Source organism: Capricornis sumatraensis, chromosome 3 (genome assembly GCF_032405125.1).
Source record: "Capricornis sumatraensis isolate serow.1 chromosome 3, serow.2, whole genome shotgun sequence".
NCBI lineage: Eukaryota > Metazoa > Chordata > Mammalia > Artiodactyla > Bovidae > Capricornis > Capricornis sumatraensis.
The window spans coordinates 94,604,507-94,614,849 of record NC_091071.1 but is presented as its reverse complement, the minus strand read 5'-3'; positions in this window follow the sequence as shown (position 1 = coordinate 94,614,849).

The window sequence follows — 10,343 nt, the reverse complement described above, 5'->3', positions numbered from 1 at the left end:
TCAGAACCTGATAGCTGTTCTCATTGACACAGATCTGAAAACCCGGGCTTGCGGGAGCAGATGGAACTCAAATTCTTAGCCAAATCCCAATGAACCCTGACTTGGCTGAAAATATTCCTTAGCCAAGGCTCTAAGTTCTGCTCAGGTCCTGGGTGTATACATAAGCAATAAGGGTGGTTCACTTCTCCCTGTAATAGATTTTTCCTTAAAGGGAACAACTATAATTACTTCTGATTTTTTATCCTTCTGTCCTGGGGAAAGCAGTAGTAAGAGGCAAAGGAGTTGGAGAAGAAAAAAGAGATAGTGTCTGGCCAGGTAATTCAGATGAAAGAGGATATGTTGGAGGAGCAGGGAGAGTCAGAATCAGAGTGCTAGCAGCCTCTTTTAATTCTGATATAGTTTCAAGAAGTTACACTATTATTGCCTCATTTAGTTGCTTCTAGATACAAATCAATGTAAGCTTTCCATTCAGTCTGTTAGATCATATGGCCGTTTTTTTCTAACTGTGCACACAAAAATATTAATTTTGGATATTGAAAAATCCCAGTTTGGTAATTTTAGATTGGTATAGTTGATATTCTTTAGTATAATTTCCCCAATTAAGTAGGTACTTGCAAGTATGAGTTTTGTACATACATAATCCTGGCTGGGGTGTTATTTTGAGACTTGCTTTCTGATGCCTTTTATTTCTGTTTGAAAGGCTCTATTTCCTGTTTTAAATTGAATTTGTCAGGGATAAAATTAGCTAGTGAAATTGTGTGCTGGTCCAGCGTGCTGCTTGGGAACTTAACTCCTCCAGGCAACACCCTAGAGTTGTTTTGGCTCTCTTGCGTATCTCAGTTTCTCCCATTGGGTTGGTAGCCTAAGCCTATGTAGGTGCTTGGAACATTGAATGGCCATATTTTCTCTGTGACACCTGGATGAGAAAGTGTTTTAATTAATGAGTTGGTTTCCCTATGAGACTACTGCATGGTATGAGGACTCTGCCTCCACCACTCCCATAAATTTCCCAGTTGTCCAAGAAAACCATAACTGGCCAGGAGGAGTCTTGTCCCTTTTCTTCAGAGCAAAGCTCTCATATACCTTCACTTTTTCCCAGCAAATTCTATTAAGGCAGCTGAACTGAGGAAAAGCATCATATCAGCCTCTTACTTAACCACTCAGCACAGCCCAGTCAGTCTCCTACAACTGAGCAAACCCTGATGTCTTTCAGGCAGCCTTCCACCACTCCAGTGTCTTTCACCTGGGTGAGTATTCCCCCATATCATTCAACTGAACCCCATCCAATATCTTTTCACTGGGTGGATATTCCCAGGTAGCTTTCAACTTCTCCTTTTCCACCCTCCACCGCCCAGTATCTTTCAAGTGGGAGAAGGCAGGTTCCTGCTATGCACCACAAAATACAACTCAGGATCATCAACTAATATGGAAGATAAAAGAATCAGGAAAGACTTACCCAAGTCATCTGGACTCTTCAAGGAGGAAGACGGGTGAAGGGGGCTTCTGGTACCAACACTCTGGTTCCACTTAGAGTTTGGGTGAAGGAGAGGAGTCCATTCTGGGTCCCTTCTTCATGGTCGTCATAAAGGTGTCATCTTAGAAAAAATCCACAGTATAGATGAAAGTTATTTTATTGGGGCAAAAAGAGCACTTCAGCCCTGGAGACAGCACCTCAGATACCTCTTAGAACCTGCTCCAAAGGGCAGGGGGCAAGGTCAGCATATGTGATTTTGGTGAAACGGGAGTATGTGTAGTCAAACACACACACACACACACACACACACACACACGCACACACACACACACATATATATATTTATATATTTATAGTTTTGCAGAATATTTCTGCTAGTTTTGAGGAGCAGTTGTCTCCATGAAGGATTTTCTAGATATGAGGAGATAGAATTGTGTCCATAAATTCAGCCCTTCAAAATATCTAGACTTGTTCTGCCAGTTTTTCCCCAAGCAAAGTGTGCCTCATTTCTGCTCTCCATCCTGAACTGCTTTCAGGGGGTGTTGAAAATTAGCAGCAAATTAGCAGCATATGATTTAATCCTTTTAGAGGTAGATGGCAAGTGCCAATATAGTTGACAATTTCTAAATGTTTCTTTTTCTCTTAAGCTAGCCAGTCGTTTAGACTTCTAAATACTTCGTTTAAATAAGAGATGTGATAGTAGAACTGGAAAGCTGTACTAAAACTATCAAGTTTCCATCTATCATTCTACCTATTCCACCCCACCTAAGCCTCAGTAAGTAACAAATGAAGTATTAGAGCTCAGCACAAGATTTGTCTCTCTACTATTAACCTAAGAGATGAAGGTGAGCTTAAAGCCAAGAGAATTTAAAGAGACCACGTAATGTGTGCAATTTTTCTTCTGGCCATGTGTAGAGGTATGAACCCTCTAGGATTTGGTTAATAAGGGACAGGTATAAATAATAACTGTGTGATCAGTTCTTGGCAGAATGAGACAGTAGGCACTTGATACACCTTAGATTAATATGTTCATTAACTTAAGTTTCATTATAGGTGTTAGCTTTTTGATTCTTGAGACCAGAGATATATGTATATATGTGTCTGGATCTATCATATGTTTGTACAGGAGGGACATAGGAACCTAAGCCATTTCTTCCTACTGTGGTCAAACAAACAACCCCTCAAAACCTGGTGATTCAATAGAATTGGAAAATATTTGCCATATATTTACCTACTAATAAACACTTTGCCTATATTTGCATAGAATTCTCCTAAACTTAGCAACAAGTATTTTCATTCACATGACCGCATTTAATTGATATACACAGAAATAGTAAAGATTCTGATAGACTGTCACTATTGTTTTCATTCTGGACTTTAATAATAATGGAATCATTATATTTCCATGAGGTAGAATATTCCTGCAAAAATATTTGCAAGTGTTTTTTAACTGCCATAGAAATATAAAGTATAAAATTCTTGATAAGAAATAAGAATATATATTTTAACAAAGTATTGATAAATTAGGTTGTCATCAATGTTCAATATTTTAAAGAGCCATCTGGGAGGTAAAAACATATAATCTTTTTCTTTATCTGATTATTGTCTCATTTGTGATTTTTAAAATTTACCTAGTAACTTAATGAATCAGAAAAACATTACCAAAAGTGAATTCATTTTTTATCTTTTAAACGTGAATGATGTCTTCAATATGTATTTTAAATATTGAGTTAATGGTTTTTATCTCACAGGTGAGAAAATGACATACTTTGCCAATACTGTATTTTTAACATGAGTTCAGTTACATCAATATTATTATAATTAATGATTACATCATGCTTCGGAAGGGAAGTACAGAGAAGGTTGGTATTAACATGCACGACACACCATTGTGATATCAATACTCATTTTACTGTTCAGATTTTTTTTAAGCTAATAGCTGTCAAAAATACCCATTATAGGCTAGTCTATAATTTGTAGAAGTCAAGTAATACATTTTTTCTGAAGGTATAATGGATGCTCCATGGAGCAATTATTTTAGAAAGACAACTTCATCTCAGCTGTCTCATGCCAGCAGAACTATTTAAGAGCCTGAGATGCATAATTCAACATGGAAGGGCTGTCAGAGTTGAGAATACCTTTAAATTATAAAAACTTAGCACCACAAGTCAGTTATAATTATAATGGAAATGTAGTTTTCTGTCATTTTATCATGGCAAACATCTCTCAAGAAGCAATTTTGCATGTTAAAATATTTTGGCAAAGTGACTTTTGATTCCAGAGGGATACAGATTATCTAGCTTTATACCTGACTATTTTTCTTACAAATTGTTTAACAGGCTACACTGCTAAGATAGCAAACATAAGAGCATTATTAAAATCCCACTGGAAAATCTCAGGGAGACCATAGGCTATAGTAACTCACTCAGGCAGGTTTGGTTATGCACAAAAAGTATATTATTTTAATAGTAATATATGACAGGCAGTTCCTCATCTGACATACAATTATTTTACATGGAAAATATCTGAATATAAAAATGGCTGTTATTTAGATAGTCTTCTTTCCTAACAAGTATTTTCATGATTAAAAATTAAATTGAAGGAGTTCAAGACCTTCCTGGATTCTTAGATTGATTGCCTTTGATGATGTACCTGGCACTCTCTCTCTCCAGATGGTAGCTCTTGAATTCATTTTGTTATAAAAAACTTTTATTATTGTGGGAGATTAAAAGAAAGCATATATAAGTATTTTGTTGTTTAGTTGCTAAGTCGTGTCCAACTTTTTAGTGACCCCATAGACAGTAGCCTGACAGGCTCCTCTGTACATGGGATCTCCCAGGCAATAATATTGGAGTGGGTTGCCATTTCTCCAGGGGATCTTTCCAGGCCAGGAATCAAACTCACATCTACTGCATTGGTAGGCAGATTCTTTACCAATGAGACACCTGGGATGCTATATATATATATGTATATAGGACTGAACAACAACTATGTTGTTGTTCAATCGTCCAGTCATGTCTAACTCGTTGAGACCCCATGGACTGCAGCATGCCAAGCCTCCCTGTCCCTCACAATCTCCTGGAGTTTTCCCAAGTTCATGTCCATTACCATCCAGCCATCTCATTCTCTAACACCCTCTTCTCCTTCTGCCCTCCATCTTTTACATATAATATATATATATATATATATATTTAAATTATATGTATATATATTTAGAAAGTAAGCTACAGATTAACATAATAGCATAATCAAACTACAAGTCTGTCAATTCCAAGAAATGAAATATTCACATGAACTCAGAATTCACAGTTGTATTCTATTATTTTGAGCCAGAGTTATACTGAGCACTCAATTTTCCAAATTGCCAATACAAATTGTTCTCTAGGACAATGAGCATATTAAATTTTTGTTATCATTCTTCTCATATTGATATATATGCTACTGAAGCAGGTACAATCATTCTTCTCATATTGGCATGATGGTAAATATATTTTCCAAATATATAGTTTTTATAAACTTTGCTTGATTCATTTCCAAAAATGAGTAGACTGATAAATTAATTTTCTACTGTATGCATCACCTTTTCCATTTTATACTTTAAACTAAAATGAAGAAAATTGTACATTATCATTGACAGTGTTAAATTGTCTACTTAAAAAAAAAAATACTGGGGTAAAGTCCATGGGCTTCCCTGATGCTTCAGATGGTAAAGAATCCATCTGCAATGGAGTAGACCCGGGTTCAATCCCTGGCTTGGGAAGATCCCCTGGAAGAGGGCATAGCAACCCACTCTAGTATTCTTGGCTGGAGAATCCCCATGGACAGAGGAACCTGGTGGGATACAGTCCATGGGGTCACAGAGTGAGACACGACTGAGCGACTGACCACACATGGTTGATTTATAGTTTGCAATGTTTTGGGTGTACAGTAAAGTGAATCACTTCTACATGTACATATATTCACTCTTTTTTGGATTCTCTTCCCTTATAGGCCATTACAGAGTACTGAGTAGATTTCCCTGTGCTATGCAGTAGGTCTTTATTCCTTCTCTATTTTATACCTAGTAGTGTCTATATGTTAATCCCAATCTCCAAATTTATCCCTCTCCCTCTTTTCCCCTGGTAACCATATATTTAAATTGTCCATTTTTAATAAAACCAAGTCAAAGACAGTTATTTCCAATTAAAATGGATTGAGGAAAATGGATAAAACTCAAACTTTATTGTATTTTTAATTACACAATTATTCCTTGAGTGCATAATATGTCTGGGCTGTTCTTCTAGCCACTGCAGATCTAACAGTAAAAACTAGACAGAAAAATTCTTTTTATCATATGGTTTACATTACTCATTTAAAAGAAAAAGAAAAAATCCAGTTAGCTTTTCTAAACACAAGTCAGAGATAATTTATATATTTAATATATTTAGCTTACATTGTTTTAGCATAAAGCTTTTCTACTTTCAGAAATGAAGGCATAATTCAGTGGAACAAAAGAGTCGTATTAATGTTCTTATTTTAAGAGTTTTAACAAAATAGTTACCCTAACACATATAAAACCCTTGAAAGTAAGGGCAAAATGGTCTGCTGGAAGAAGTGGGGGACAAGAAAGTAACAGAGAAATATGTGTTGTATACTCATACTAGTTGCTTTAATTGTTATTATATCCTTTAAACCACACAGATCATTGAGGATTGTAATCTCCATGTTTTTAGTTAAAAACTGAGAAGCATAGGGTTAAGCAACCTTCTCAAAAGTTTGTAATAAAAGATAATTACATCAGGTATTTCTAACTCTCCAACTTCTATCAAATTATTTTTAGAAAGTTTTCACAGATAAAGCAAAGTGAAATGATATTTAAAGATACATTAATTCATTTCCCTGACTTTAGAGAGAATCCACCATTCCTAAGGAAAATGAGTTCTCCAGAACACTTTATAAACTATCTCAATATTATTTTTGATCACATCTGGAATATGTCCTTTTCTATTTTTTGTTCTATTTTTGCTTACACAAACACACCCCTTGAAAAACATATCATCAAGGACTTAGGTGGAATGCCAATCTTTTCCCCTCATCCTCTACTTTGTGTCTTGTAAGTCAAGATAATATATACTTGCAATTAGTAACAAATTTTTCCATATTAAGATATAGAAAAAGGCATAAATAGTGCATTCTTCTTTTCCTGAATGATACAGTTGTATAGATACTCTAATGCATTGATTTCTTATCACTACCAGAATTAAATGTATTTTGATGAAAAATTGAACATGATAGCTATTATATTATTGTATCACAGAAGCAGTCATTATCTAGAACATAAGAAAAAATGAATCTCAGTAATGTGCTACACATATGATTGCTTCTAGTACAATGCTTAAATTAATTCTGAGCAAATTCCTAATTTTATTTTAGTTCAACCAGATCATAAGTCATAGAGAAGTAGAATATAAAACTTACCCAAGATTTTATTTGATTCATTTTGACTGAATCATGAACTGCTATAATGCATGAAATTTCTGAAAATCTCAACTGCTTTAAAAGGAAATTTAATAATTTGTCTTTGATCATTGTGAATAAATCAATGCATTTCAGAACTGACATAGTAATATTCAAAATTCTACTTATGTAACAGTGGGGTAAAAATAATTTTAAAAGAATAGGGAGAAAGAGAGGAGTGAAAAAGAAAAAAATGGAGATAGGGTAACAGAAAGGGAAATAGATAAAAACAAAAAGTTAAAGAAATTTACCTTTTAGAGTGGGGTACGTACGAGGTGAGAAAATGAGAGAATATGTGGAGAATATGTGTGTGTTCAGCAAATTGGAAAACTAAATAGGCAAATTTCTCGATTTAATCTTTACATTTACCTTGTTTGTGTTCTTCTCTAATATAACAGTTCAAATGGAGACTTAAAATTAATGCTATAAATACAGCCTTTTAATACAGTGTTGCATTGTGCAGATTATCACATTAGGTCTTTCTAATGAGTCAACAGAATTTCTCCATTGCCCTCTAATACTCTAAAATTAAGAAATTTAATAATAATTAATAATAAATATATGCATTTTAATGGAGAAAGAGTTAGTTGTACAACTTTTATGATGCCAGTCTTTGCATTTAGCTTAAACTGTGAGGCAGCATGTTTGTGGTATGAGATCTTGGTAATAGTATTTCTCCTTCAGAGGATGGAGAGACATTCTGAAGTTGACTCATAGTCACATTAACTACAGGGACAGAGCTTTTGGTCCTGGCCTAAGATTCGGCATCATGTTGATAATGTGATTTTTCTCTTTCTCCTCCTTTCTCTCTCCAACTCTAATTCTGCCTTTCTATCTCTGCCACTCTGGATCTGTCTCTCCCGTTCTTTCAGAATTTAAAATTACTAAAATAAAAATCAAACCATTAAATTCAGTAGAATTAAGTATTTACATTTACTATTCTGTGTCTGAAACTATTAAGTGTAGCTGTAAATAAATTTTTATCCTGCTTCACTTGTGAAGTTTGTTTTAATGCTGTAAGTATGTAGCTAAATTAACCTTAAAATGTGTTTTGCCACAGTTATTTAGTATTGTGGATGCTATATATTGTAGGATTTAAAATGCCAAATGATGAAAATAATAGACATATTATTGATGAGAAAGTAATATTTAATCACAGAAAACTCAAAAATGTTAAAAACTAGCTGATTAGTACCCTGTTTTGGATGACCTACCTGTTAATTATCATAAAGCATTGCCCTCCTATGACCTTATCATTGTACTCTGATATGGTTTTCTATTAATTTACATACCTGCAAAGTTTATTTTTTCCCAAGAATAATTTTTGAATTTTAGGAATCTCCAAAATAACACAGTCAAGAATAAAATTTGGAAATCATACAGAAGTATCTTCAAGTCATTTGATACCCCACTAATCTCCCAAATGTAATAATATAGTCCTCTAATTGAGTTTTATATGCAAATGTCATGTGTGGAAATGGGCTTATGCATCTATTTCTTACATATCTAAGAGGTGTTTTTTTTTTTAACTAGAATTCTGAAGTGCATAGATAAAAACCATGAAAATAATACTTGTTCAATATCAGCATTTGAATGAATGGGAAGAAGCAGAAATGGTGTTTTATCGTTAAATGGAAAACATTGAGAAGAATTAATACTCAAACCAAGTTTATAGTATAGTCAACAAATAGGGCATAATGTGGATGGTAACAGATACAAACCTTGGATTCTTAGTTTACTGTTTTGTTGTTGTTGTTGGTGGTGGTGTTTGATTTAAAAATATCATTTTGTAAATGAAGCAGATGTGGCAGATGTTCTTTGTTGTTCTTCCCTTTCATTATACCCCAGAATTTTCCCAGGCTCAGTGTGATGTTTAGAATTTTCTCCCCTCCCATATTCCACTTTCTTTGCTTCTCCCCACCTACATATACTTCATAAGTCCACATAACTTTTTAATATGAACTGTAACAAAAGCTACAGATATCTGACTCCTTTGTAGCCTGAGGGCTGGTAAAACAGTTATGTGGGCTGAGTTGAGGAAGCAGACCCATCGAAAGAGAACTGTATGCCAAGCTAACGTTCTAAAATCAGTAGTTTTAACCTGAGTTTCATTTTATTAGACTGATTTAAAGCCAGATCCCATCTCAGCCAGCTCCAGTCTTTCCCTTTCTTTCCCTTTTCAGAGAGCCTTTATGATCTAAAAAACGTCTTGGTCCAAGATTCGTGAATTCTATTAGTGAAGGCATTCTTGCACTTATGTCAAGTTATACTGCATATAAATGGAGGATAAAAGGATTACCAGATTATAAATCAAATGAGAGTTTCTGGCAATATAAATCTTAGCTATGTCAGACTCATGTGTTAATGGAATTGCAGAATTCCATTGGCCAGTAAGAATTTAAACTTTGTGTTAGAGACCTCGCTAAATTGTCACAGGAGTGCCTCAGTAAAGCCCTAAAAGGTAAAATGGGAGGTTTGCAAGCAAATTTGCGTCAGGTCTTAAAACTGTTTTTTTTAACATAGTGCCAAAAATATTATTGGCATTTGAAAATGTATTATAACATCCATATTATACAGTTCTAAGACCTGGTCCTTATCAGCACTTAAATCACTCAAATAAATGCAGCCAAACTGTGTTAAATGCAAAATAGATAATATATTTAACTTTGAGATAAATGATGTGATTTGACCAATGGGTTATAATCCAATAAGATAGTGTCTGGGTCAGTGAAATGACAGAACTACTTATATTCAACCTAATCAATTGATTCAGTCAAATAACTCTGGTGAAATTTGTGTTTATGATTATGCAATTTTTTACAAACTCATAAGTGCAAAATCAGCTAGTTGGAATTAACATGGGTTAAACAATTGTGTTTGGTTACATAGTAATTAGCTTTATCTGTGTGTGTGTCTGTATGTATAGGCAATATGACATGCATGGGAATATTGGCTCATTAAAAGTATTATTTAATATGTGGTGGTTATATATGGGAATGGAGTTTTAGGTAATGAAAGCATCCTTTTTACATGGTAACTTTAAAACATCAATATAGTTTAGATGTATTCTGTATGCTGAGTATTGATTCCTTCATGAGACTAATATTTGAGCATCAAGAAATGAACACAGAAATGTATCAAGCTTGGAGTTATAAAGCATTATAAGGTATCAGGTCTGCCTATGAAAAGGGAGGGGCAGATGATTGATATTGCCTTCAATAGGCATCGAAGGAATTATTCTTTCCATGTAAGCAGTGATGGTCAGAAACAATGTTTCTTCTACTCAACTTTTTCATCTGGATTTCCTCTACAGCTAAGCATGTGACAGACTACTGTTGATTAGCAAGAGGTTAGTCCATATTTTTTTCATTTT